Below are 26965 nucleotides of genomic sequence, written 5' to 3'. Positions count from 1 at the left end.
GTGGTCTAGTATGAACAAGTCGGTCCCTTAAATTAGGCCTCCTCTTGAAGGAAAAAAGTGGTGCTTCTAAGCATACTTGTCCAGAATTCAGAATACGCCAATGTTTTTTTATTATTTTCTGAGTTTTGTTGGACAGAGTCCCAAAAGTACTCACGCACGTCAGTCTATTCGATGCCACTTTGGGGACTGAGGGTTCCAAGAGCGCCAACCTGTTGTTATTACGGGCACGCTTCATAGATTTTCGTACCAACTTGGGAGGGTATTTCCTACAATGAAGTTGGTGTTGTAGATTTGTAGTATGAGTCTCAAATCCTGCTTGAGTTGAACAGTTCCTCTGGACCCTCAGTAACTGCCCATAGGGCAAATTCTCTCTGAGAGACTTGGGGTGGTGGCTATCAAAACAAAGTAAAGAATTCTTCGCCATCGGCTTTCTGTAGAGCTCTGATTGGAGTCCTGTTGGTGTAGAAAAAATCTTCAAATCCAAAAAGGCAATACTGATTTTACTGGCTTCAACAGTAAAACGAAGATAATTGTTCCTACTGTTCAGCCAACTCTGAAAAGCCACCAGATCTTCATGGGAACCTCTCCATATCACTAGTATATCATCGATATACCTTTTCCACAGTTTTATCGATGCGATGTATGGGTTGTCTCTCGTGAGGACGTGCTCTTGCTCGAAATGGTGTACATAGAGATTTGCCAGGCTGGGGGCAACAATGCTCCCCATACTGGTCCCTGATGTTTGCAAATACACTGTGTCTTCAAATTTGAAGAAATTCTTCTTCATGGCTAGGGTGGCACAGTCCATAATAAAACTGACAGGCGTTATGCTTCCTAGATAACGTGATTACCATTGAGCAGGATATAACTGACGCCGGATGTTTACAGAGTTGTAAATCAGCTGTGGCCAATACTGAGGTAGGGCAGGCAGGGGTGGAATCCTGTTACCGACTAGGCTCATTGGAATGATGGAGACATGTTCACCACGAGGTGATATATAAGGCTCCGTAAAGCAACAACATAGTAAATGGATGAGGTGTCTGGCGCATCCTGTGCTTTACAGGGGTTGATACTGTCCGGGTCTGAGCACTAACACTTCTTTCACCAGCACTCGGGGCAAAGCAGGTTATGACATCAGCACTTATCACGAGGCCTGTTACACTATTAGTGGAAAGGGTTCACACTTCTCAGCAAAAGTACAATACTTACAAGGGCACCTACACTCGACTGGGCTGCCAGATCTTTAGTGGGACAGTACCAACGCTACTCGTGAGTCTGCGGTACTTTTATTGCACATCACCAGTACTTCTTATCAGGGCAACTGTACATTCTGCTGGGCATTACCGAGGTTTCACTTCATGGCTGCTGTTCTATTATTAGGACAGTGCAGGCGCTTGTTATGCAGGCTGCTATATCTGCAGTTGGTAGGAGAGAGATTTCACAGCAAGAGTTCTTCACCTTACAATGGGATAGTACCGGTACTTCTCAGTGGAATCCCTATACCTTCACACTGCGCTCATGCGCTCCGCCCTGCAGCTCAGCGGTAGAATTTAATGTCAACGAGTGCCTGCACCTGACTCCTGCTGCAGCCATACTAGAATCCAGCGAGATAACTCGGCTGGTTGATTGCCGCTACTGAGATGTTTCCGGGAACGCCAAATCCGCCCTTCTACCTTCTGTGGTCGATAACGTGATTACCATTGAGCAGGATATAACTGACACCGGATGTTTACAGCACTGAAAATCAGCGGTGGTCAATACTGTGGTAGGGAAGGCAGGAGTGGAAGCCTGTTACCGACTAGGCTCATTGGAATGATGGAGACATGTTCACCACAAGGTGATTTATAAGGCTGCGTAAAGCAACAACATAGTAAGTGGATGAGGTGTCTGGTGCATCCTGTGCTTTACAGGGGTCGATACTGTCCGGCTCTGAGCACTAACACTTCTTTCACCAGCACTCGAGGCAAAGCAGGTTATGGCATCAGCACTTATCACGAGGCCTGTTACACTATCAGTGGAAAGGGTTCGCACTTCTCAGCAAAAGTGCTATACTTACAAGGGCACCTACCCTCTACTGGGCTGCCAGACGTTTAGTCGGACAGTACCAAAGCTACTCGTGAGTCTGCGGTACTTTTATTGCACGGCACCAGTACTTCTTATCAGGGCAACTGTACATCCAGCTGTGCATTACCGAGGTTTCACTTCATGGCTGCTGTTCTATTACTAGGACAGTGCAGCCGCTTGTTATGCAGGCTGCTATATCTGCAGTTGGTAGGAGAGAGATTTCACGGCAAGAGTGCTTCACCTTTCAATGGGATAGTACCGGCACTTTTCAGTGGAACCCCTATACCTTCACACTGAGCTCGTGCGCTCCACCCTGCAGCTCAGCGGTAGAGTTTAATGTCAGCGAGAGCCTGCACCTGGCTCCTGCTGCCGCCATGCTATAATCCAGCGAGATAACTCGGAGGCTTCAGTGCCTGCTGCTGAGAAGTGTCCGAGAGCGGCGGATCCGCACTTCTACCTTCTGTGGTCGATAAAGTGATTACCATTGAGCAGGACATAACTGACACCGGATGTTTACAGCTCTGCAAATCAGCGGTGGCCAATACTGTGGTAGGGCAGGCAGGGGTGGAAGCCTGTTACCGACTAGGCTCATTGGAATGATGGAGACATGTTCACCACGAGGTTATATATAAGGCCGCATAAAGCAACAACATAGTAGGTGGATGCGGTGTCTGGTGCATCCTGTGCTTTACAGGGGTCGATACTGTCCGGGGCTGAGCACTAACACTTCGTTCACCAGCACTCGAGGCAAAGCAGGTTATGGCATCAGCACTTATCACGAGGCCTGTTACACTATCAGTGGAAAGGGTTCGCACTTCTCAGCAAAAGTGCAACACTTACAAGGGCTCCTACCCTCTACTGGGCTGCCAGATGTTTAGTCCGGCAGTACCAACGCTACTCCTGAGTCTGCGGTACTTCTATTGCACAGCACCAGTAATTCTTATCAGGGCAACTGTGCATTCTGCTGGGCATTATCGTGTTTTCACTTCATGGCTGCTGTTCTATTATTAGGACAGTGCAGGCACTTGTTATGCAGGCTCCTATATCTGCAGTTGGTAGGAGAGAGATTTCACGGCAAGAGTGCTTCACCTTTCAATGGGATAGTACCGGCACTTCTCAGTGGAACCCCTATACCTTCACACTGAGCTCACGCGCTCCGTCCTGCTGCTCAGCTGTGGAGTTTAATGTCAGCGAGAGCCTGCACCTGGCTCCTGCTGCCGCCATGCTGGAATCCAGCGAGATAACTCGGCGGGTTGAGTGCCCGCTGCCGAGAATTTCCGGGAGCGGCGAATCCGCTCTTCTAGCTTCTGTGGTCGACAACCTGACAACCATTGAGCAGGACATAACTGACACCGGATGTTTACAGCGCTGCAAATCAGCGGTGGCCAATACTGTGGTAGGGCAGGCAGGGGTGGAAGCCTGTTACCGACTAGGTTCATTGGAATGATGGAGACATGTTCACCACGAGGTGATATATCAGGCCGCGTAAAGCAACAACATAGTAAGTGGATGAGGTGTCCGACGCATCCTGTGCTTTACAGGGGTCGATACTGTCCGGGTCTGAGCACTAACACTTCTTTCACCAGCACTCGGGGCAAAGCAGGTTATGGCATCAGAACTTATCACGAGGCCTGTTACACTATTAGTGGAAAGGGTTCGCACTTCTCAGCAAACGTGCAATACTTACAAGGACACCTACCCTCTACTGGGCTGCCAGACGTTTAGTGAGACAATACCAACGCTACTCGTGAGTCTGCGGTACTTTTATTGCACAGCACCAGTACTTCTTATCAGGGAAACTGTACATTCAGCTAGGCATTACCGAGGTTTCACTTCATGGCTGCTGTTCTATTATTAGGACAGTGCAGGCGCTTGTTATGCAGGCTGCTATATCTGCAGTTGGTTGGAGAGAGATTTCACTGCAAGAGTTCTTCACCTTTCAATGGGATAGTACCGGCACTTCTCAGTGGAACCCCTATACCTTCACACTGAGCTCACTTGCTCCGTCCTGCAGCTCAGCGGTGAAGTTTAATGTCAGCGAGAGCCTTCACTTGGCTCCTGCTGCCGCCATGCTGGAATCCAGTGAGATAACTCGACGGGTTGAGTGCCCGCTGCAGAGAAGTTTCCGGGAGCGGCGAATCTGCCCTTCTAACTACTGTGGTCGATAACGTGATTACCATTGAGCAAGATATAACTGACACCGGATGTTTACAGCGCTGCAAATCAGCGGTGGCCAATACTGTGGTAGTGAAGTACTGGGTTTTTCAGAAACCAGCGGTGTCAGGGTACACCCTAAGACTTCATGAGTTCTACCTGATTCAGACACAGAAACTCAGAGTCTTCTAGGTGAAGTCAAAGATCGAATTTATTGGCTGCAACCAAGTAATAGGCGTCCTAGAAGTACAACACGGTGTATATTCTCAGGAGACTGCTCAAACTTACAAAGCCAGGTTTCTCTTTTTATACAAAATATTAAGCTTTAGGCAAACATTCTTGGCATTACTGTTGACCATTCACATATTTCCACTACATGGAAAAAGCAGAGTCATGATGACAAGCCCATGTTTCAGTTTGTTCAGCCCACAATAAATTATCCGGCAAGGCCCAGTATTTTCATCAGATATCGACGGACCCCCAATAAAAACGGACACCTCCTCATCGTAAAGCAAGTATGAGAGAAAGAACAGGGACAGGTGTGAGCAAGATTTAGGCAGGGTGTGTGTGTGATGAAAAGGTTTATGGTAGGCTGTGCCTTGATGCTATCTTGCTCGGCCACTGGGAAAGAAACTGGCCGGGCAGGTTCGGCCTGGGGCAATGGTTCCAGCTTGCCCAGGTCGCAGAGAAGTCAACTAAGGTGTACGTGTCCTCTTTTGAATCGAATTTGGCTTTAATCATCTGCCTATGTGAGGGCAACTCACAAAATGGCTGCCGTGCACAAAATGGAACCCAAGGGTTCAGAATGAAAATGACGATCTCGGGGTGAAATCGTCACTCGAATATGACGAAAATGCTTGTGCATAGTGTACTTGTCATTTTCGGTCTTTTGATACCAAAATCGTCACGTTACGACGAAGTTTAATTCACGAGTCCAGAATTTTAAGTACTATAGTAGGGCAGGCAGGGGTGGAAGCCTGTTACCGACTAGGCTCATTGGAATGATGGAAACATGTTCACCACGAGGTGATATATAAGGCCTCTTAAAGCAACAACATAGTGAGTGGATGAGGTGTCTGGCGCATCCTGTGCTTTACAGTGGTCGATACTGTCCGGGTCTGAGCACTAACAGTTCTTTCCCCAGCACGCGGGACAAAACAGCTTATGGCTTCAGCACTCATCACGAGGCCTGTTACACTATTAGTGGAAAGGGTTCACACTTCTCAGCAAAAGTGCTATACTTACAAGGGCACCTACCCTCTACTGGGCTGCCAGACGTTTAGTCGGACAGTACCAAAGCTACTCGTGAGTCTGCGGTACGTTTATTGCACAGCACCAGTACTTCTTATCAGGGCAACTGTACATCCAGCTGTCCATTACCGAGGTTTCACTTCATGGCTGCTGTGCTATTCTTAGGACAGTGCAGGCGCTTGTTATGCAGGCTGCTATAACTGCAGTTGGTAGGAGAGAGATTTCACGGCAAGAGTGCTTCACCTTTCAATGGGATAGTACCGGCACTTCTCAGTGGAACCCTTATACCTTCACACTGAGCTTGTGCGCTCCGCCCTGCAGCTCAGCAGTGGAGTTTAATGTCAGCGAGAGCCTGCACCTGGCTCCTGCTGCCGCAATGCTGAAATAACTCGGCGGGTTCAGTGCCTGCTGCTGAGAAGTTTCCGAGAGCGGCAAATCCACACTTCTACCTTCTGTGGTCGATAACGTGATTACCCTTGAGCAGGACATAACTGACACCGGATGTTTACAGCTCTGCAAATCAGCGGTGGCCAATACTGTGGTAGGGCAGGCAGGGGTGGAAGCCTGTTACCGACTAGGCTCATTGGAATGATGGAGACATGTTCACCATGAGGTGATATATCAGGCCGCGTAAAGGAACAACACAGTAAGTGGATGCGGTGTCTGGTTCATCCTGTGCTTTACAGGGGTCGATACTGTCCGGGTCTGAGCACTAACACTTCTTTCACCAGCACTTGGGGCAAAGCAGGTTATGGCATCAGCACTTTTCACGAGGCCTGTTACACTATTAGTGGAAAGGGTTCGCACTTCTAAGCAAAAGTGCAATACTTACAAGGGCACCTACTCTCTACTGGGCTGCCAGACGTTTAGTGGGACAGTACCAACGCTACTCGTCGAATCCGCCCTTCTCATTCTGTGGTCGATAACCTGATTACCATTAAGGAGGACTATAGTTCAGTTGTACATAAGGTGTTTTTGGTCATATCTATGGTAACAAAAATGCTTCTGACACTTCTTTTTTATAATGTACTCTAAATGCTTCCAGAGAAGGAAGTGACTTCATTTATGACGTAATAGCATTCCACAATTCGTTGCCTCTAGCACTAAGCAATCCATTACCAGGTCCCTGGGATCCTGTTTTTGTTGGGATCAAATGCAGGAGCATGTTTCAGGCAGAGGTGTTTTTCTGGTTTTTGTTGCAGTTAATATATAGCGGAACTCAACCCACGGGTATTGGAGTGCTTCACATGAGCACAATGCTAAGCCCATGCTCGAAGTCGCCAGCTCCAAAGTCAGCAGCTCTGTTCATTACTGCCGTTTTCACTTTTAATTTACAGAGCCTTGAAGCAGCTGAGCTGACCAACGTTTTACAAGCACTTTCACTTTTAATTTTGCAGCCTGCGCGGCTGTCCGGGCATAATAACGTCACTAGTGCAATGCAAGAAATAAGAGAAAGATAAAAAAAAACACGAAAGAGAAGGAAATACACAGAGTATCTTTTGGAAATTATTATCTAACTTCACAGAGCTGAAAACAAATCTTACCTCTGCTGTAAAAAATAAGAATGAAAGATCGGCTTAATCTTCTTTAACTTCCGCCTCTTGGGTCTGGCAGTGTCTGTTTTTCCTAGCAAGTTGGCGTGAAGGCTGCAGTTCCATTAAGGTATATTTAAGAAATGAAAGAAGAGGCCTCTGTGGCCCATGCCTTCTTTACAGACCTACCCAGCCCTGCTTCCCAGGGAAAATAGCTTTGTGACCCCTGTGACTCCGGGTGCATTTCCTTTTACAAAGCAGTCCTTGTCCACACATTGCATGAGTAGCAGGGAAAATAAAACATGCTTCAAAATAGCTAGCCTTTCTTGCATGTGAGTTTCCAGATGCGTTCATTTTATGTCATGCTCCCAAGTATAATTATGTAGCTAAGAAGCGTGTTCATTTTTTTCATTAGTAACATTCTGAGTATTAATAAAATACAGATTCTGACTTCTAAAGGACTGGCATTGTTGCTCCCTCTCTGAATGTTCTGCCACTTCTTCTCATGATTCATGGCTGCATCTTCATAAGTATGGTATCATGAAGAGATATCACCAGAAGTCATCCAATCACAGGGCGTAGGAGATAACGTTGTGGGGTGAAGGCTTCAGGATGCCTGCTCAGCCTACTTAATGTATTAAGTCAAATCTCTTATATTATACAGAAAGCAATCAGAAATGAGACAATGCAATAAGTATTCGCTATGCTTTATATTTTAGTTGCAGATGTGGAGCTGCATCTCCCTGTGCCTTTCCATCACCAGCAGCAAATCACAGTCCATTGCATATAAAAAAGCAAAAGTAAAAAACACTGTAATTTTCAACACCAACAGCTCTAACTTTAACAAATGCGAGACCTATTGCATTGCAAATGCTTGTTTCTGCCCACATACCGGTATTACTGGGAGAGAGAATCAAGATGGCGGATTGACGCCGTCTAGCAGAGGAAGCTGCGCATGGAGGCTCCCGATTTCCCTACACAGTGACTGTGAAAGAGTGGCTGTCATGAACCAAATAACGCTGCAGAAAAGGAGAGACATTTGGCTTACTTTCTCGCTGACCTTGCTGGGTTCGGCTGCTGGATACTCCGCTTATTGAGATGCTGGGGTGAACAGCGGTTTCTCGTGAAGGGCTGCCGAGCACCTGACGCCGTTTTACGGAGGTTTTTGATGCCCTGACTCGAGGGCTCATGGAAAGTGTGCTTCATGTGAGCTTGTGAGCTTGAGAGCACTGGAAACGCCCCGGAGGGAGAGAGAAATCTCGGAGCGTCTGGGCTCGTTATCTCGTTGTGATACTGATTTTGCTGACTTTGCAGGACTCGGACACTAGACGCCGGATGCTACGCTCTTTGGACGGCTGGAATAGGCGGCGGTTGCTCGTTTGGAGGTTTCCGAGCACTTGGCCGTTCCTTAGCCGGTGGACTCAGTTAGCAGGTCTCACGCTGCTCCCGGCTCAATCACCTACTAACTCGCTGGACAAGGCACCGCGGCTGGAGACTTTAGAAACCAGATTGCTGTCAGGAAAGACAATGGCTCCGAAATTAAATACAAGATCGACTCGTACTGGAAAGGCTGCCAAAGCCGACTCGCCGGCATCAACATCAACAATGAAGGTAATGACTGGCGGTACCACTGAGTCCTTTGCTGGGGTTAAAGCATTTGGGGCTATGGGGTCGAACGCAGCGGTGGTTAATGCCGCAAGTAAACAACTGATCCGACCCCCGATGTTTGTGGCAGATTTGAATACATGTAACAATTTAACCAAAACTGGCTGCAACAGTGTATATCATAAGGGGAACGCTGGCAAAATTGTTACTGTTTCTGCTGAAGTAGTAAACATTAAGGCTTTAGGAACTGCAGGTCTCTCTGAGAGTCTTAATGACAGCAATAGAGGTGGAAAAACTCCCCTGGTGCTAACTGGAGAAGCTGTAGAGAAAGACAATCTGACGGAAACTGCTGATAAACTAGTCACTGATATAGAAACAGAAACAGAAACTCAAATCAACTTAACCACAGAGGGTAGTACTAAGAATTGCTCTGATCAGGTGTTGAATCCAGCAGGTCCCGACTAATCTGACTCAGTTGATATCGTTGATACATCCACAGACCTATTAAATGAACCTTCTGATCCATCAACATTAGCTATTTCCAGGAGGGAGGAACAAATTAGCGATACAACCGATATTTCAGACACTTGCGGCATTCTTGGTGAGGGGACTGAGGAGACGGAAGAGAGCCTGAATGCTGAGAAGGAGTATGAGGAAATCCCCGATGACGAGCTGGATCTATGTAGTGTTGATACCACTGCAGATACTAATAAAACTCCTGGTCTAAAAAAGGGAAAAATGAAAGCTAATGCCAAATTTAAGAAAGGCAGGGGCACTTCTCTGATCTTAGGCCCTTCACCAGCTAATCTTCCGAAGAAACTAAATAAGGATGAAAGTCCATTAAGAAAATGGATTCAAGCGAAGGGTGGTGTCAAGAATATGGCGTTGAGATTATCAGGTGCCAGCCCCGTGGAAGATATAAATATAAGGGACAATGCAGATTCCTCTTCGAGATCAGGGAGTATGAGCTCCTCAATTCCAGCTCTGGATGGGGACAGAATGGGGGACAAAATCACTATCTGTTCTAACATGCCTCCACCTCCTATCACTAGCATTACTACTGTCATGGCTGCTGCCCCCGTCACTCTCGCAGCAGCTGCTGATCCTATTTCATCTGCTATGTCTGCTAATGAGTTACCCACTTCTGAGGAGACATTGGGTATAGATCACTCTGCTTCTTCTATTGACTTAATATTGAAAACTCTAATGGACCAGCGGCAAGAGGGGGAACAATACTTTCTGCAGCTAAGAGAGGACAATACTAAATTACAAAACTCTTTGTAAGAAGTATGTAGCAAATTAGGTGGGGTAACGCAAGAAATTGAGGAACTAAAGCAAACTAAAGCAAAGAGTAGTCAAGGTGGAAGAAGGAGCTACACGTACTGAGTCCCTAACTCACTTACATGAAGAACGAATTACCAGCTTGGAAGCTAAATTAGAGGATATGGAAAATCGCACAAGAAGGCAAAATCTTCGACTTTTTGGGATTCCCGAGGGATCTGAAGGGGCAGATCCCAGGGCCTATGTGGTTAAATTGTTTCAGAAAGCCTTCTTAGATCCTTCAGATTGGGATTGGGACTCGCAACTGCAACGTGTACATAGATTACCTCTTGTTTAGAGAAATAAGGAAAGCAAATTCCCACGTCCTCTTTTGAAAAATTTCGGATTTTTTTGTTGTTGAGGCAAGCACTGTCCCTAAAAGCTAGGCCTAATACTCCTGTAACTGTTGATAATATTACAATTTTTAGACTATTCCCGCCATGTTGTATGGGGATGATATCATTTTGAGCTATCAATGCGTTTAGAAAGGGCTCCATAGAGAGGGCGAACAGCAAGGGTGACAAAGGACACCCTTGCCTTGTTCCCCTCTCTATCGGAAAGTTAGAAGAATCAGTACCTACATAGCTAATCTTAGCCATTGGTTGATCATAAAGTGAACAAATCCATCCAAAATATTGCCCATGCATACCATAAGCCCTTAGTACTGCCCATAAATATTTCCACCCCACCCGGTCAAATGCTTTTTCAGCATTGAGCATGACTCTTTTATTTTATCTTTGAGAAGCTCACTGTCTTTCCTCTGGGGAACTTTTTTTTACCCCTTTCTTTTGGTCACTCCCAGTAGACGTCTTAGTCACCCTTGTCTTGACCCGGTGGTCAGCTTTCTTTTCCAATTCCTGGGGACAAATTGGACCTAGGTCTCCCATATACTGATGCAACTTTTCATCAATGCAATTACTTAATATGTGTTCTTTCATGAACAAATTATAAAGACCATCATATTCTTGCACTTTACTTCCAGTCAACCAGCCACCTTGTGTTTTCATTGAGTAGTCTACAAATTTCACCCAGGGCTGACTCTGGATTTTCTAAGCCCTCCTGAATCTAATTCGATACTCCTCAGAAGTGAGTCCAAATCCCTCAATCAGTGTGTCCTTCATGAGTTCATAGTCAGAAGTCTGTCTCTGCTTTTACCAAAGAACAGTTCCCAAAGGAGTGCTACCCAGTGAGTTTTTGTCATTTTCCTGGCTTTACAAGCTCTCTTAAAGGCTGTGAACCACTTGGTGATATGATCACCACCCTCACATTTGGGGACAATCCCTTTGGGGATTTGGGGATCATAAGATTGCTCTCTGTTTATTAAATTGCTGCCATCATTGATTGGAGCTAGGCCCTTTTCTGCTCTTTCTTTTTCTGAAGCCAGGAGTCTGGTCTCTTAGTCCAATCTTTTAGCCAACCTTACTAAAGGTTGGTCTCTTCATTGAGGCTGTCCTCATGGGACTCAGAAGCACCTGACCCACCTGTGTGGTATCTACGTGCTGTGAGTTGTATTCCTGGAGTAAGGGGCACAGGGACCCTGTTCTCTCTAAGAAGTGAGGGGGTTGGAAGTTATCCTCACCCCCTCCTCCTTCTTCCCCATTTGAAAGGGCCTCATCTTGCTCAGAGGAGTGGTCCATTGCAGAACCTGCCAACAGCTCTTCAAGCTTTTGTTTGGAGGGATGGGACCCCATAACACTGTTTTTAGTTTTGCACAGAGACCTTAACTCCTTAAATTCTAAATGGAGGTAAGGGGTGAGGTCGAGCTCCTCAACCATATTCTCCATGCCAATTGGTATGTTTCCACTAACAGTTGGGTTCTCCTTAAGAGACGTTCTGAAAAAAATCAAAACCCTCTAACCCATAACTATGGTGATTTTTCTAAAATTCTAAATGGACTTAACCAAGGCCCTAACAAGGCTTTTAGTCACTTGAAAACATGTGTCTATTCAAAAAATTCAAAATTCTAAAGACTATTTAGGAGTTCTGTCATGTGGTCAGCTGTTGACCAAGTCAGTTCAACAAATGCAAAGATGTAGACCCCACCACTGATCCACCAATGAAGGAAGCTGGGTCTGTATTTACTATACCAAAGTAAGCTATAGTGTTCACCGTGTCCAGTGGATCCCCAAAGGTGGGCAGAGGCTAAAGTAGATAATACTTTATTCTCTATATGTGGTAGTGTGAGCGAGTATAAAAGCTTTATCAGAGGGTAGTTGTATGTGGGTGTAGTGGGCGTAGTGGGCATAGTGGGGCTTCGCGAAGCTACGCGAAGTGGGCAAAAAACTGCGCCCACCCACGCACTTCGCGTAGCCCCACTACGCGCCACCCGCCTCCCTCCTGCCCTCCCTAAATGCTTAAATGACATTTTAAATGAATTATAAAACCACTTACCTTATCCGCCGCGTCCCCGGGCTCCCTCTCGTCATCGCGCCGCCGGCGCGCGCGTCTTGGATACTAATGCGCATTCGCGGCCGCCCGCGCATGCGCATTAGTATCTAAGACGGCGGAGCCGGCGGCGCGATGACGAGAGGGAGCCCCGGGGACGCGGCGGAAAAGGTAAGTGGTTTTATAATTCATTTATTAATGTCATTTAAGCATTTAGGGAGGGCGGGAGGGAGGCGGGTGGCGGGCAACTTCGCTACGCCCATGAAGTAGGCGTAGTGTTGCCTGCTTCGCCTACTTTGCAAAGGGCGAAGTAGGCAACACTACGCGGGCGTAGCAAAGTTGCCCGCCCAGGGTATTTTACCTACTCAGGCAAGAATTGATGCCACACACTGAAAGACTGATCTCAGATCACTTTGTTTGTATAACAATATTATTTAGTTGTATTTTTTTTTCTAAAACCAAGCCATGTCTGTTACAGGTATGTGCGATAATACTTTGCAAGAATAATGCAAGCAAATACAGTTTGAATACAGTTGAATGCAATTGGATGGGTTACAGGTAAGTCACTTATTCATAAAACAATTGGACTTACTTTTCAGTTACTTTTCAGATTACTTTTCAAGTTACTTTTTTTGCTCATTGTGATATGCCTAGATACCACACTGGGATATTTCCTAAAGAAAAGGAAAGTAAATCAGTTTTTGTACATATAAAGTTTCTTAGGGTTTCATACAAACCAACTCAATACACAGAACAAATTTCACAAGAAAGCAGTCAATGCCTTCCTATGGGAGTAAACAATGTTAACAGTTTCGAGTTAAGTACTTAGGGTTGAGAGTTAGTTTTTTGGGGTTAGAGCCAGGGTTCCCACAGGGGGAAGGATGTGCTCTCAAAGTACCCTGAAAAGCAGTAGGGCAGCTGGGTACAGAGTGACGAAGCTGAATGTTATCCAGTGGGTGATAGGGTGCCTCCGTTTGGTGGCTGCTCCCGAGAAGGTCAAACGGTTGTGGGATCAAAGCTCCTGGACTTAAGCTCAGGGCAAAGGGGGATACGAGTTAGGACACAAAGTGCAACCACAGCGGCACAGGGGTGGCAGTGTGCAGGGTGCTGTTTTGGGGTCTGGTGCTCAGTTGTTTTCAATTGGAGTTGCTGATTTTGGATTTTGGCTGCAATATCGGTGTAGGAAGTCTTTCGGGATGAACCAACAGTTGATCAGGTAAGTAGGAGGACTATGGGACATAGGTGCACCTCATGTTCTCTTCTCCAGGGTACAGGGCTAGGTGGATGTAGGTTTGCCTTTTGAGGTCTGATTTTACCTTACCGCGGCTCTCGTGGTTGGGGGTAAACGTACAGCGTCTGCAGGTGATGTTGGGGAGTCCTGGAGGGGTCAACCCACGATGGACTCAGACTTTGGAGTGCTGGGGGACCTTGCTGGTGCCAGTGGGCCACTCAGACTCGGGTCGTAGGCGTCGGGTGCAGTGATGGTTCCAGGAGTCAGGCTCAGAGTCTTTCTTTGGTGATTCTGTTGAATAGCGCTGCTGTTTACAGCGGATATGGTCTTTGTTGAAGGCAGTCAGTCCACCCAGGGGTTCTGGTGGCCGCTGGCTGCAGGACAAGGCGATTTTTTGCACATGTTTTCTGGAAACTGCAGACGGGCCGGTAGGGCTGAAGTCAAGTCAGTTCTCTGTAGTCTCCTCTGCTGGGCGTCTTCTTTCAACCTTCTTCTTTGTAGGTTGGGGAAATCTGTCTTCTTGGTTCAAGGCTGTCCCTAAATACTGTATTTTGGGGGCATTTTAGGGATCTTAAAGTCAGTATCCAATCAGCTACTAACCTTAGGGTGACTACACCATTGGTGTGCTCACTGCATGTGGGGGAGTGGGCACAATCCCCGATCCTGATTGGAGAATGCCTACCCTCTATAAAATGACAGGAACTGAAAAGCGAACTTCACTTCAACTCCCCCGCCAGAGGGGTAGAGTTGACATAGGTGGGCACACCTTCTGGACTGTTCTAATTTTTCCCGCCTGTCGTCCTGCCGAAAAGGAGGGGAGACTGGAAGGGGCCTGCCTCTGATAGCAGAATAGGCTGCGGGTCATGTTACAAACAAGACTAGGCCTGTAAACCGCTCTTCTTGACCTGGGGAGGTGTGACCACCTCTGCCAAGGAAGGCTTTGTTTCTGGGTTGAGTGATCAAAGGTTCCCACCCCAGGGGTCCAGAAACATGTCTTGTGGTGGGAGGCTGGTGTTTACTAAGCTGCCCTCTGAGTACATGGTATAATAAATCCCACACTGGCATCAGTATGGGTTTTATGCTATGAAGTTTGCTACCAAACTTTGCAGAATTCAGTAAAGCCAATATGGTGCTGTGGAGTTCGTAACAAAAAAGTCCCAGACCATATACTCTTTATGACTTTACTGCACCTACAATGTCTAAGAATGGACTTAGACACTTTAGGGGTACAGTGTACCCTCACCAGTGTTATAGTGCACCCAGCTAGAGGGGTGTCTGACCTATACCATAGGCAGTGGGTTGCAGGCATGGAACACAGAAATATGTGACATGTCGACTCTGCACCAAAACATGCAGCCTGCAATGGAAGTGCATGTGTGTTAAGGTACAGGACCTCTCAGGGTGGCACAATATGTGCTGCAGCTAAGCATGGGAGGATTTTGCGGATCCACGATTCGCGGATTTGCGTATTCACGGATCATGGATCCGCAAAATCCGCGGATTTTGCGGATCGGCGGATTTGGGGCGGGGCTTCCGTGCCAGGATCATCGCGCCAGATTGAACCCTGCCCTTCATATTTATTCAAGAAGACGCCACCGTTTTGTGCCATACCTCTACTCAACTGGAGTACTTCCTACTAGATAATCAGTAAGTGCTACCTCGTTGGGTAGATGTATAGTGCTTTTACTACACTACAGCTGCCTAAAGTGCCAGAGAGTTGTCTACAGCGACCAGGTGTGTGTTACTATGCAATCGCGCCGAAGGGCGCAGGGGTCCCGTGAGTGAGCTGTCATAGTGGGTAAATGGCGGGAAGACGGTGCACACCACGAGTGTGTGGGCGGGGCCAAACGGATGGGGCTTCCATGCGAGTGCACATGCCTCTTGTGTGCATTAAAGGTGAGAGACCGATCAGAGCCGCAGATAAAGATACAGAAGCTCCTGGCCACAGGAACAGCACGAGGATTGCGCTCGTGAAAGTCAAGGATGCAAAGGCCTCTGTCCAGCATCACAGCTGATTTGCGATGGTATATTAGGGAAGAAGGCACATCTGCCTAGCCTTGACAACGCTCACGATTGTTTTTGGGCCAATGAATGAGTCACTGAATTTAAGCTTCAACCAGGGCACATGCTTAATCGATATCTGAAAGTGCCTGCGGTTGAGGTTTAATTTTTGTGCCAGGGCCGTCGTGCCAGAATGAACCCTGCCCTTCATATTTATTCAAGAAGACGCCACCGTTTTGTGCCATACCTCTACTCAACTGGAGTACTTCCTACTAGATAATCAGTAAGTGCTACCTCGTTGGGTAGATGTATAGTGCTTTTACTACACTACAGCTGCCTAAAGTGCCAGAGAGTTGTCTACAGCGACCAGGTGTGTGTTACTATGCAATCGCGCCGAAGGGCGCAGGGGTCCCGTGAGTGAGCTGTCATAGTGGGTAAATGGCGGGAAGACGGTGCACACCACAAGTGTGTGGGCGGGGCCAAACGGACGGGGCTTCCATGCGAGTGCACATGCCTCTTGTGTGCATTAAAGGTGAGAGACCGATCAGAGATAGATACAGAAGCTCCTGGCCACAGGAACAGCACGAGGATTGCGCTCGTGAAAGTCAAGGATGCAAAGGCCTCTGTCCAGCATCACAGCTGATTTGCGATGGTATATTAGGGAAGAAGGCACATCTGCCTAGCCTTGACAACGCTCATGATTGTTTTTGGGCCAATGAATGAGTCACTGAATTTAAGCTTCAACCAGGGCACATGCTTAATCGATATCTGAAAGTGCCTGCGGTTGAGGTTTAATTTTTGTGCCAGGACCGTCGTGCCAGAATGAACCCTGCCCTTCATATTTATTCAAGAAGACGCCACCGTTTTGTGCCTGTTGTAACTAATTTACGATGGCGCCGGCAAGCTGCCAGCGCCATCCTAAAATAGTTACTAAATTAGCTTCAACAGGAAGCTCTAATAGATAAAATAAAGCAGGCGCTCGATGACCTGCTTTATCTTATCTATTAGATCTTCCTGTTGAAGCTAATTTAGTAACTATCTTAGGATGGCGCTGGCAGCTTGCAGGCGCCATCGTAAATTAGTTACAACAGGCCAGCAAGGCTTGAACTTTTGCCCCCGGAATCCGCCGCTCGCGGATTGCGAATTTTCGGTAAATTCGCGAGAGTTCGCGGATCGCGGATTTACCGAAAATTCGCAAAATCCGCGAGCGTAGCGGATTTTGCGCTCATGCTTAGCTGCAGCCCTTCGAAGTCTTTCCTAGTCATAGTGGCCTTAGTACCCATGGTACCTTTAACAAGGAACTTACATTTGTCCGGAGAGGTGCCAATTGGGGTACAAAGGTACCGTTTTGGGAAAGAACACAGGCCCTGGGAACCTGATTGTCAGTGACCTAGGGCACATCAAATCAAAGTGCATCAGAAATATGGCAACAAGTGAGAGTGTTACTGCAACAGAAACCCAGCTTCTTAAACAAGCATCCACCAGCCCAAAGGCCAGGAGACTCACCCAAACCTGGGAGAGTCTTCCTAGTCTTTCTTTCAGACAAGGAAGAGTAGAGAAACCCACCTTCCTATAGTAGGAAAATGTTTACATTTTTTCTATACAAAAAAAAAAAGTTTACGGAGTGCCAAAGTAATACCTACAAAGTACCATGGTACTTACCGGCAAAACATGCCAAATTAAAGTACACACAGGATTTTTTTACACAGTTTTTAGATAAAATTCAGTAGTGCAGCACATTATAAGTAGTATTGCAATGCTGAATTATTATTCCTTTTTTAAAGTAAAAAAATGTTTTTAATGTCACAACCAGTTCAGAACACTGTTTGTAAAATATAGTGTAGTACAGTGTATTGTTCAATTTACCTTAACGCTCTGTGATTTTTTTTAAATATCCAGAAACATGTAGATAATTTGCCCTACCTAGTACCACTTTATTAAACTGGTAGTAGATTACCCAGAACTCAGCCAAAGTGTGGGTAAAACAACATGGCTGCCTCTTACATTGATAAAGGCAGCCATCATGCAATCATATACCCCTTGTCATTGGCAAGTACCGCAAAATTACTGTGAAATTTAGCTGTGTTTCATAGCCTCATATGTCACTAAGTTTAAATGCCTTATAACTTATGAAATGTATTCCCTACTTACCTACCCACAAGTAAAAAGTGTATTGAAAAGGAACAGAACGCAAGGCAAAAAGAGACAGAGACAGAGAAAATTAATGGCATGGATCAAAGCTTGGTATTTGACCAACCTATGCCACGATCTGAGAGCGTGGTAGTCACAGGAGGCCAATACACTGAAGAAACTGAACTTAGTGAAAAGGTACAAGATGCACCGGAGGTGGATAATGCGCATACATCAAAGTCATTGAAGCCAACTCAGAGGCGAGTAGAGACAAGAGGAGCAAAAGCAAAGGAAGTTAAAAATAAAGATCAAGAACAAGATAAAGACAAAAATAAAGGGAAAGATAAAGAAATAGACAAGGATAAGGAGAAGGAGAGAGGTAACAAAAGGGGCGTAGAAAAGGAGAAACATAAAGACAAAGACAAAGTTAAATGCAAAAACATGAGCAGCTGTGAGCAACAAGGAGACTATGAAAAGTCTAAGAAGGATGAGAAGAGTGATAAAAATGTAGCCAAACCTAACGGCATGGATATAGAGAAAAAGAAGGAAAAAGTCAAGGAGAGATCTAAGCAGAAAGAGAAGGACTCTGAAGATACCGAAGAGACAGAACTAATGGTCAAAAAAGCAAAGCGGCTACAAACCATTAAGGATTTGAAAGCAAATGCAAAATTGACAGGGTAATCAACTACCTAGCAGCCTAGTATTTTAAATATCTTTAGCCCAATATCCAAAATGGGGGCGAATACAGGGCCAAGTTATGAGCCAGTGGGTCAGGACTCAACGACACAGAGTGGTGCAAGCGGGGCAAGTTCAAAACTTGTCACAGGGATTAACGCTCATTCAATCCAGAATCCTCTCTTGGACAAACAACTCTCCCTGGAAATTAATTCACACTCAGATGAATCTGATGCAGATATTTACGAAACTGGCATCTCGACTTCCAGTGGCCAAGACCAAGACCAAGACCAAGATTTATCAACCCCAGAAATATCAGGCGGTTCGGATATTAGGAAAATGAGTGATCCTGGGCAAGGAATTACACCTAGGAAAAAACTTGAGAAACGAAGAATAAGGAATAAAAAATTAAACAAATCAACCTATGAAGACACCACTGATCAGGGAAGCAATCCAGAGCGAATTAATACACGAAAAAACCTAAAACCTAAGAAATTAAAGGAAATAGCACTGGCTCAAGAAAGTGGGGAGGACTCAACTGGGGACATCTCTCAAAACGATGGAATAGGAGAAGCGACCGAACCGTCTCTGAAAAGATATACTAAGCTCCATAAGGAAACTTCATAAAGATGTTAAAATAGACACTCAAAAGCATCATATAGCCATCCAGAAGCTGCAAGGTGCGGTTAACAAGGTGGGAAGCACTTGTCTAGCGATATCAGAAAGGATGGTGTTAGTTGAAACACGAACTGACCATCTAGAGAAGGATGTCACCTGCCTTCAGAAGCAAGGAAAAACGCAAGAAGGAATTATACAGGACCTGTTGACCAAGGTCGAGGACCAGGAGAATAGATCGAGGCGAAACAACTTGCGCTTCCTGGGACTTCCCGAAGGCGTCGAAGGCAATGACCCAAGGGGGTATGTAATTAGACTTCTTAAAACAGCCCTCCCAGAACTGCAAAACTGGGAACTGGAGAGAGAGGTTCAACGAGCCCACGCTTCCCTCTTACCTAGTCTAAGCAATCACAGAACCAATCTAAATTTCCAAGGGCAATGCTGGTGTTTTTTGGAAATTGTTTACTTCAGGACACTATCTATGACATAGCTCGTCCTACAAGTAAGAGAGAATTTAATGGCACCATATTCTTTGTTAGACCAGACTTTGCCCACGCAACCGTCGAGAGAAGATGGAAGTTGAGGCAGCTATTTACTGCCTTCGAGGAGATTGGTGCGAAAGTATTTCTACAGAACCCTGCCTGACTAAAAATAGTTTTTAGGGGATCAACCCGCAGCTTCACTAGCGAAATACAGGCTGAAAATTACCTCAAAGAAATCTCAGAGACCGCAAAAAAATAATATCAATAATGTTCAAGAAAGAAATCTTTCGATATGATGTGGATTGGACCATATGTACTATATAAAGAATCTTCTTGTAAAAAATATGGGGAGAACAATACCAATCACTAATCAAATATGGTATAATATATGACTATTAATAACTGGAGTTAAACTCTCGTTTTCATAGATCTTCTCCCTATGTAACTATAAAATTCACGAGGGGCGGGGGGGAGTACTGACCAAACAGACGCCCACACCTGGATCCTCCAGGACCCAGGATGCCTCAAGGGGAGGTTAAGGGGGGGAGGGAAGGGGGAGAGAAGGGGGGAGGGTGGGTGAGACCAGATCCAAAGATGTTTATTGGGGGTTTGAGATACACAAAGAGAAACATAATGAAGGAAATTATTGGGTGGCAGTTACCGTTTAAGAACGCAATATACAAAACATTCATTGTGTAATAATAAACAACTGTTTTGGCTAAACTAAAAAAACTTTCAATTAATATATGTGGCCTCAATGATGTAAAGGCAGAAAGTGGCAGAGGGACTCAAGCTTTCATCTGCCAATATTATTTGTCTGCAAGAAACACATATCGAGGGGGCACAAGAGCATCTACTTCAAACACTCGGATACCGGCTTATTTCCGCCACTACACAAGGATCACGTACCAAGGGGGTGGCGATCTTAGCAAAAGGGGCAGGGTTGCAATTTTCAAGATCAGTTGCAGGCAAATCTGGACGATATTTTATAGCGGAGTGTGGATATAATAAAGGGAAGAATAAACTAACACTTTGCACCATTTATGGAAATATTAGTGACGATCCAGACGTGCTTATTCCTGTTTCTGATGAACTTGTGCCTTGGCCCCTTCCATTGATAGTGTGTGGGGATCTAATATTCACTTACCTAGCGACTGGTCTATGGGTCCAGAGTTTAAATTTCGTGGGCGGAAACAGAAAGTTTTTCAAGCACTAAAAGATATGTGTGGGATACATGGTTTAGTAGATGGATGGACAGCAAAACATCCAGGGGATCCCGGGTATACCTATTTTTCTCACCCGCACTCACGGCACGTAAGGCTGGATTATATGTTTATGTCTAATGCATTAAAATCAGGGTGTCAAATAGAAAAATTACCTAGAATCCTCTCGGATCATAATCCATTAATGCTCAGCCTTACGTGTGGCGCAGATAAACCTTTGCTAAACACATGGACGTTTGAAAAGGCACTTTTGCATAACGAAGAATATTGTCAACATATGAGAATATGGATTCAGGTTTTCCTATCCGAAAATATGGGGTCTGCAACAGTGGAAGTAGTGTGGGATACCCTGAAGGCCTGCATCAGGGGTGAAACTATGCGTTTTTCTTTCCAGCTTAATAAAGAAAGGAGGTTAAAAATGACAGCTCTTGAACATAATTTATGTAACACTGAGGAGGATTTGATTAAAGCAATACATGAAGGCAGGGAAATAGATTCTGTGGTAAGTAGGGTGGCAATCGCAAAGAATCACATCTCGGAAATTTTAATTGAAAAGGCAATTGTCAGGGCAAATTCCCAAAAAGAGAAAACGTACGAGTTAAGCGAACGGGTAGGTCACCAATTAGCTGTCAGAACCCGGGAAGAAACATCGAGTACTTTAATAAAAGAAATCATTGATCCCGCAGTCGGCCTGAGAGTAGAATCTTCAGATATTAGAACAGCTTTTCAGAAGTTCTATCAGAACTTATATCATGAAACTGATAATGCGGGCCGCAAACCCGAGTTATATCTGGGTCTAACTATCATAGATCAGTTGGATACAGATGATCGGGATTTACTAGATAGCCCCATACAGTGGGAAGAAATCTTATTATCAGTGAACTCTATGCCTAATGGTAAGGCGACGAGTTTGGATGGTATACCCACAGAGTTCTATGTAAAGTTTGCGCCACAAATTAGGGGGATTATCTCAGAACTTTTCCAATTAATTGGGAAAGGGGGGAACCGACCGAGGTCATGGTCATTAGCTAAAATAATAGTTTTTCCAAAGAAAAATAAAAATCCACAGGAATTGGGATCTTATCGACCAATTACCTTGATAAATGGGGATTCCAAAATCTATTCCAAGCTATTAGCAGCACGGCTGGCACCTATGATCCATAAAATAGTCTCTGAGAGGCAACATGGGTTTGTGCCAGGAAGGTCCACTATTGACCATGTACAAAGAGTTATTTCCCTCTTTGACTACACGGGAACTACAGGAGACCCTATGGCGCTCATCTTGCTAGATGCGGAGAATGCGTTTGAGAAGGTCTCCTGGAAGTTCCTGTGGGAGGCAATGGTAAATTGTGGTATCGATGAGAAGTTTATAACTGCAATTCAACAGTTGTATATAAACCCTAGGGCCAGTGTCTTGATCAATGGGATTCTGTCAGAAAATGTTATTATTACCAGGGGGACAAGACAAGGGTGTCCTTGTTCAACCCTATTATTTGCTATCTATATAGATACATTTATTCGGAGGTTGGAAAATAATGTATTAATCCCTCCTATCTGAGTGCGTGATATGGATACAAAATGTCTAGGATATGCTGATGACATCGCCATTGTCACAGGGGACCCCATAAATGCTATAAATGTGATAGAAGCCAAAGCACTACTCTTTGGTAAAGCCTCTGGGTACAAATTGAATGCTAGCAAGACACAGATTGTGTTGAATAGCAAGATTATGATGAGTGACTCTAGAGTAACTGAAAAGGCCACATATTTAGGGGTTACCATCTGTGCTACTATAGAGCTTATCATCAGTATTAATATAGATCCGCTTATACAACGCACCAAAAATAACTGACCAGATTGAACAATTTACACCTAACTATTGGTGGTCGAACTAAAGTAGTTAAGATGTTGTTTTTACCTAAGTTTTTGTATTTTTTTCAGGCTATTTGTTTAGAATTTTCTCCACAGGTATTTAGAAATATAGATACATTGTTTACTAGGTTTCTTTGGGGATATAATTGACCGCGTAGGGCATTGCGGTGACTCACTAACACAAGAGAACGTGGAGGTTGGGCTCTCCCCAACTTCAAGTTATATTATTGGGCCGCAGTATTAAGGTATAGTTGAGTCTTATAACTGGTAACCCAGGAAGCGGCAATATATTAACACCACAAGAACTTATTCTGCGAGAAGGGGCCGCTGGATATCTATGGCGACATGTTAATGACGGGTATTTTAAAAAAGTCAAATTTAAGACCATCAATAATGTTAGCAAAGTTTGGGGGGATGTTAAAAAGCTATTAGGACTAGGTCGCTATTCTTACTACACTCCCGTGAATCAGAACTCAGATCTGCCAGAGATATTTCATGATAATTGTATAAAGAAATGGAAGGATCTGGGGATTACTCAGGTTTGCTGTTTTTTTTCGAATAATGGATTTAAATCATTTGACGAGTTAAAACTAGAATTCAATATTCCTAATAGGGACTTCTTTAAATTTCTTCAAGTGAGAGATTTCTAATTGAAGAAAGGGGGTGGCCGAATCAAATTTCAATTGTGTTCATTCATAGGACACCTAAATAGGGAAATGCCCCTAAAAATCGGTGATATTTATGGGGCTCTGAATGCATTGCTACCAGATGACATGAACAAACACATGGGGGTCGATTCCGATCCGGTAAAAAGCGCTCCGAATCGTCGAATCGTACCCGTAACCGTCCCCGTACGAACGACGTAGTACGATCCACACCCGATGCAGCTATCCGTCCGAATCGTACCAGGGACCGTACGAATGAAATTCTCTTACGAATCACCCTCGGAAGCCGCTGTACGTGACGTTTATACGTTTCGCGGCTGCTTTTTACGACCCGGCAAGTACGATCCGTGTTGTGTACGCTCCGTACGACCCTTTTTCTACGGGAGCTGGAAACTGTCGTACAGTCAGAGTTCGCCCCGAAACAGGTACGGAACGGCCCCCCCCGGGTACGGCACGTACCCCCCATGATCGCAGGGGTACGTGGCGTACCCCTGCGATCATGGGGGTACGTGCCGTACACCCAGCGTACATGGGGTACGTGCCGTACCCCATGTATGCTGGGTGTACGGCACGTACCCCCCATGTACGCTGGGTGTACGGCACGTACCCCGCATGATCACAGGGGTACGGCGCGTACCCCTGCGATCATGGGGGATACGCGCCGTACGGTGGGTAGGTGATCGTGCGCTTCTCCGTACGAATCGACGTGTACCGTACAAATAGCGTCCCGGTCGGCCGATCGGGATCGGAATCGTCCGGTCGTACGGCGTCCGTACGAGTCGTACGGAAACGGCTCCGGATACGATTCGTACGGACGGGGATTTTACCGGATCGGAATCGACCCCATAGTTGCATGGCAGACTAAACTTGGACTCTCTACCCGAAGTGTGGCATATTCATATGAAATGTCACTCTCATGCCTTATGTCCATTAGGTTTCAAGCACAATACTACAAGACCTTTTTCTCATGTATTATACTCCATCTAAACTATACTGAACTGCAAGGAGCAGCGCAGAGCGTAGTGGGCTCAGAGGGGCTATTGCAAGCATTTTTAAAATACCCCCGTTTTGTCATTTTAGTTAGTGCTAATTTCTGCCTTCTACCCTGCTTTTAATTCGCCCACTTACTTGCACTTTAAAATTGGAAATACACTGTGTTTGGTGCGGGTACTTTCTCCCTCAAAGCAGCACTGCGGCGGACATCTTGGGTGGGAGGGGTTTGGCCCAGAAGCTTCGCACGGTCTAGTCGTCACAAGGACGCTAGACCGGTACTTAAACCGGTCATGCTGACGCGCAGCGGTCACGCGCTGCGGGCTCGCCAGAGCATCGCCGGAGTCACGCCAGAGTCCAGCCCGTCTGCGCCCATCCGCGCACGGACGGGCCTCGGGGCCAGGACCTCTGACCATCGGCTAGTGTTCTCGCCGGAAGAGCTGTTCCAACTTGATAAAGGTGAGCAGCCATTAGACCCTGCAGTTTTTGTAAAGCTGAACAAGTATGCCATTAAACGTCTCGATAATGGCAAGCCTGGTACCAAGTCCTCTTTGTTAAAGTTAGCCAGCCTAAATACCAGGTCACTCCATAAACATTATGTGGAGATTTTTACCCTGCTTCAGGATAATGATATCGATGTCCTGACTCTATCAGAGACCTGGATGAATGACAACTCCATGCCAGATATTATTGCGGCTCTCCCAATTAATTATGACGCGATATGGCATAACCGGGCAGGATGTGCACTGGGGGGGGGGAGTCTCGATTCTGTTAAAAAAGAATCTGTCAGTTGTAAGATTATTGTCAGAAACAGTAGATTTATCCGATTTGTTAGGGGTAGAGATCACTTTGAATAACTCTTGCTTTGTAGTCTTGTCGGTCTACCGTCCACCTAATTCTACCCCGTTATTCAATGATCTCTTTGCCCCCATTATGTCTGACCTCTGCACGAGATATAAAAAAATCGTGGTAGCTGGAGATTTTAATTTACATTGGGAAAATCCTCACAAGGATCTGGCTACACGCCAACTGAATAATACAATGTCTTCTTTGAGCTTCAAACAACTTGTGGAAGTACCCACGCACATTAAGGGTCATACCCTCGATCTTGTATGGACCTCTGATCCAAACGTTACTCTCAGAGGTGTTTTACCATGCATATGGACCGATCACTATCTAGTAAACTGTGAGGTCCATATTGACGGACACTTAAGTGATCTGTCTCGGGGAGCCAGAAAAATCCGTAAATGGGATAAGGTTGATTTAAAAACCCTGACCGAGACATTTTCGAAAGTGGCCCAACCCTCTGGAGCTGGTAGCAACCTGGACCTGGAATACACGGATTTAACGTGGAGCCTGTGTCAAGCTATCGATCTGATAGCACCTGAAATGACCAAGCCCATCAAAGGACCAGGAAAAGGAGCTCCATGGTTCACCCCGCTCTTGAGGGAGCACACACGGAAGCTTCGGGCTTTGGAGAGATCCTGGAGGAAAACAAAACATGATATAGCTAGGGATCAGTATAAAGCCTCCCTTCATAGGTACAAAAAACTTATACTGCAAGCAAAGGCGGAGTACTATGAGTCTCGCTTAAATAAGGCTGGGAATGTCCAGAAAGAGACTTTTAAAATTTTATCTGAGCTGAGCAAGAAACCGGAAAGCTCAGAAACCACTATAGATTGTAATACCTTTCAGGGATATTTCCTGGAAAAAGTGGAGAACATCATCTCGGAAATAAAAAGTAATTCGGTGAATGGACCTGTCCTTCATCTCGGTCTCCATAATTCCGCGGACCGTACTATCATGGAGTTTCCAGAGATTGATGTGCTGAGCTTGGAGCAATTGATGGGTAGAACTAAGTCTGGTTCCCCAGCAGATCCATGCCCCCCTAGTGTATTTCGTGTGGCACGTCCCATTCTGGAGGAGCGTATCATTTCTCTCCTTAATAGATCTTTAGAAACTGGGTACCTACCTGTTGAACTTAAGGAAGCACGAGTTAGGCCCCTGTTGAAGAAACACGGCGCGGACCCTGCGGTCTTGAAGAACTATAGACCAATCTCCCAGCTGCCCTTTCTTTCTAAGATTTTAGAACAGCATGTCCTGAAGTTTCTATCTCTTCACGTGGAGTCTCATTTTTTACTCCACGAGCAACAGGCAAGGTTTCGAGCACATCACAGCACCGAGATGGTGATGATCTCGGTGCTGGATGAATTAAGAGGCATGGCTGATATCAAGAAACCGAGCGCCCTGATTCTTTTAGATCTGTCAGCGGAGTTCGACACTGTCAGCCATGCCCTGCTCCTGGAAAGACTAGACAACTTCGGGGTTAAAGGTGTAGCTTTTAACTGGCTGAAATCCTTCCTCTCGGGAAGAACACAGAGGATACAACTGGGGGATTTGATATCAGACGTGGGGACTTTAGAGTGTGGGGTGCCTCAGGGCTCCGCACTATCCCCACTACTGTTTAATCTCTACCTGCAACCTCTGATTGCATCTCTGGCCAGTATGGGCTGCAGAGTTTTTAACTACGCGGACGACACTCAGCTTGTACTGAGTGTCGATAACACTGATGCCGCGCAGCTTCAAGCGCAGAATATCCTGAGGTTTACGGTCGGGTGGATGACGAGAAATCTGCTGAAGATCAATCCAGACAAGACTGAGGTACTGGTAATTCCATCTGCCACCTCACCTTGGAGCGATCTTTACTGGCCACAGGAGTTAGGGCCAACTCCGAAGCCAAGTGCAAATGTAAAGAGCTTGGGGATTAATC

Source organism: Lissotriton helveticus, chromosome 2_1 (genome assembly GCF_964261635.1).
Source record: "Lissotriton helveticus chromosome 2_1, aLisHel1.1, whole genome shotgun sequence".
Lineage (NCBI taxonomy): Eukaryota > Metazoa > Chordata > Amphibia > Caudata > Salamandridae > Lissotriton > Lissotriton helveticus.
Note: the sequence above shows the minus strand (reverse complement) of the source record.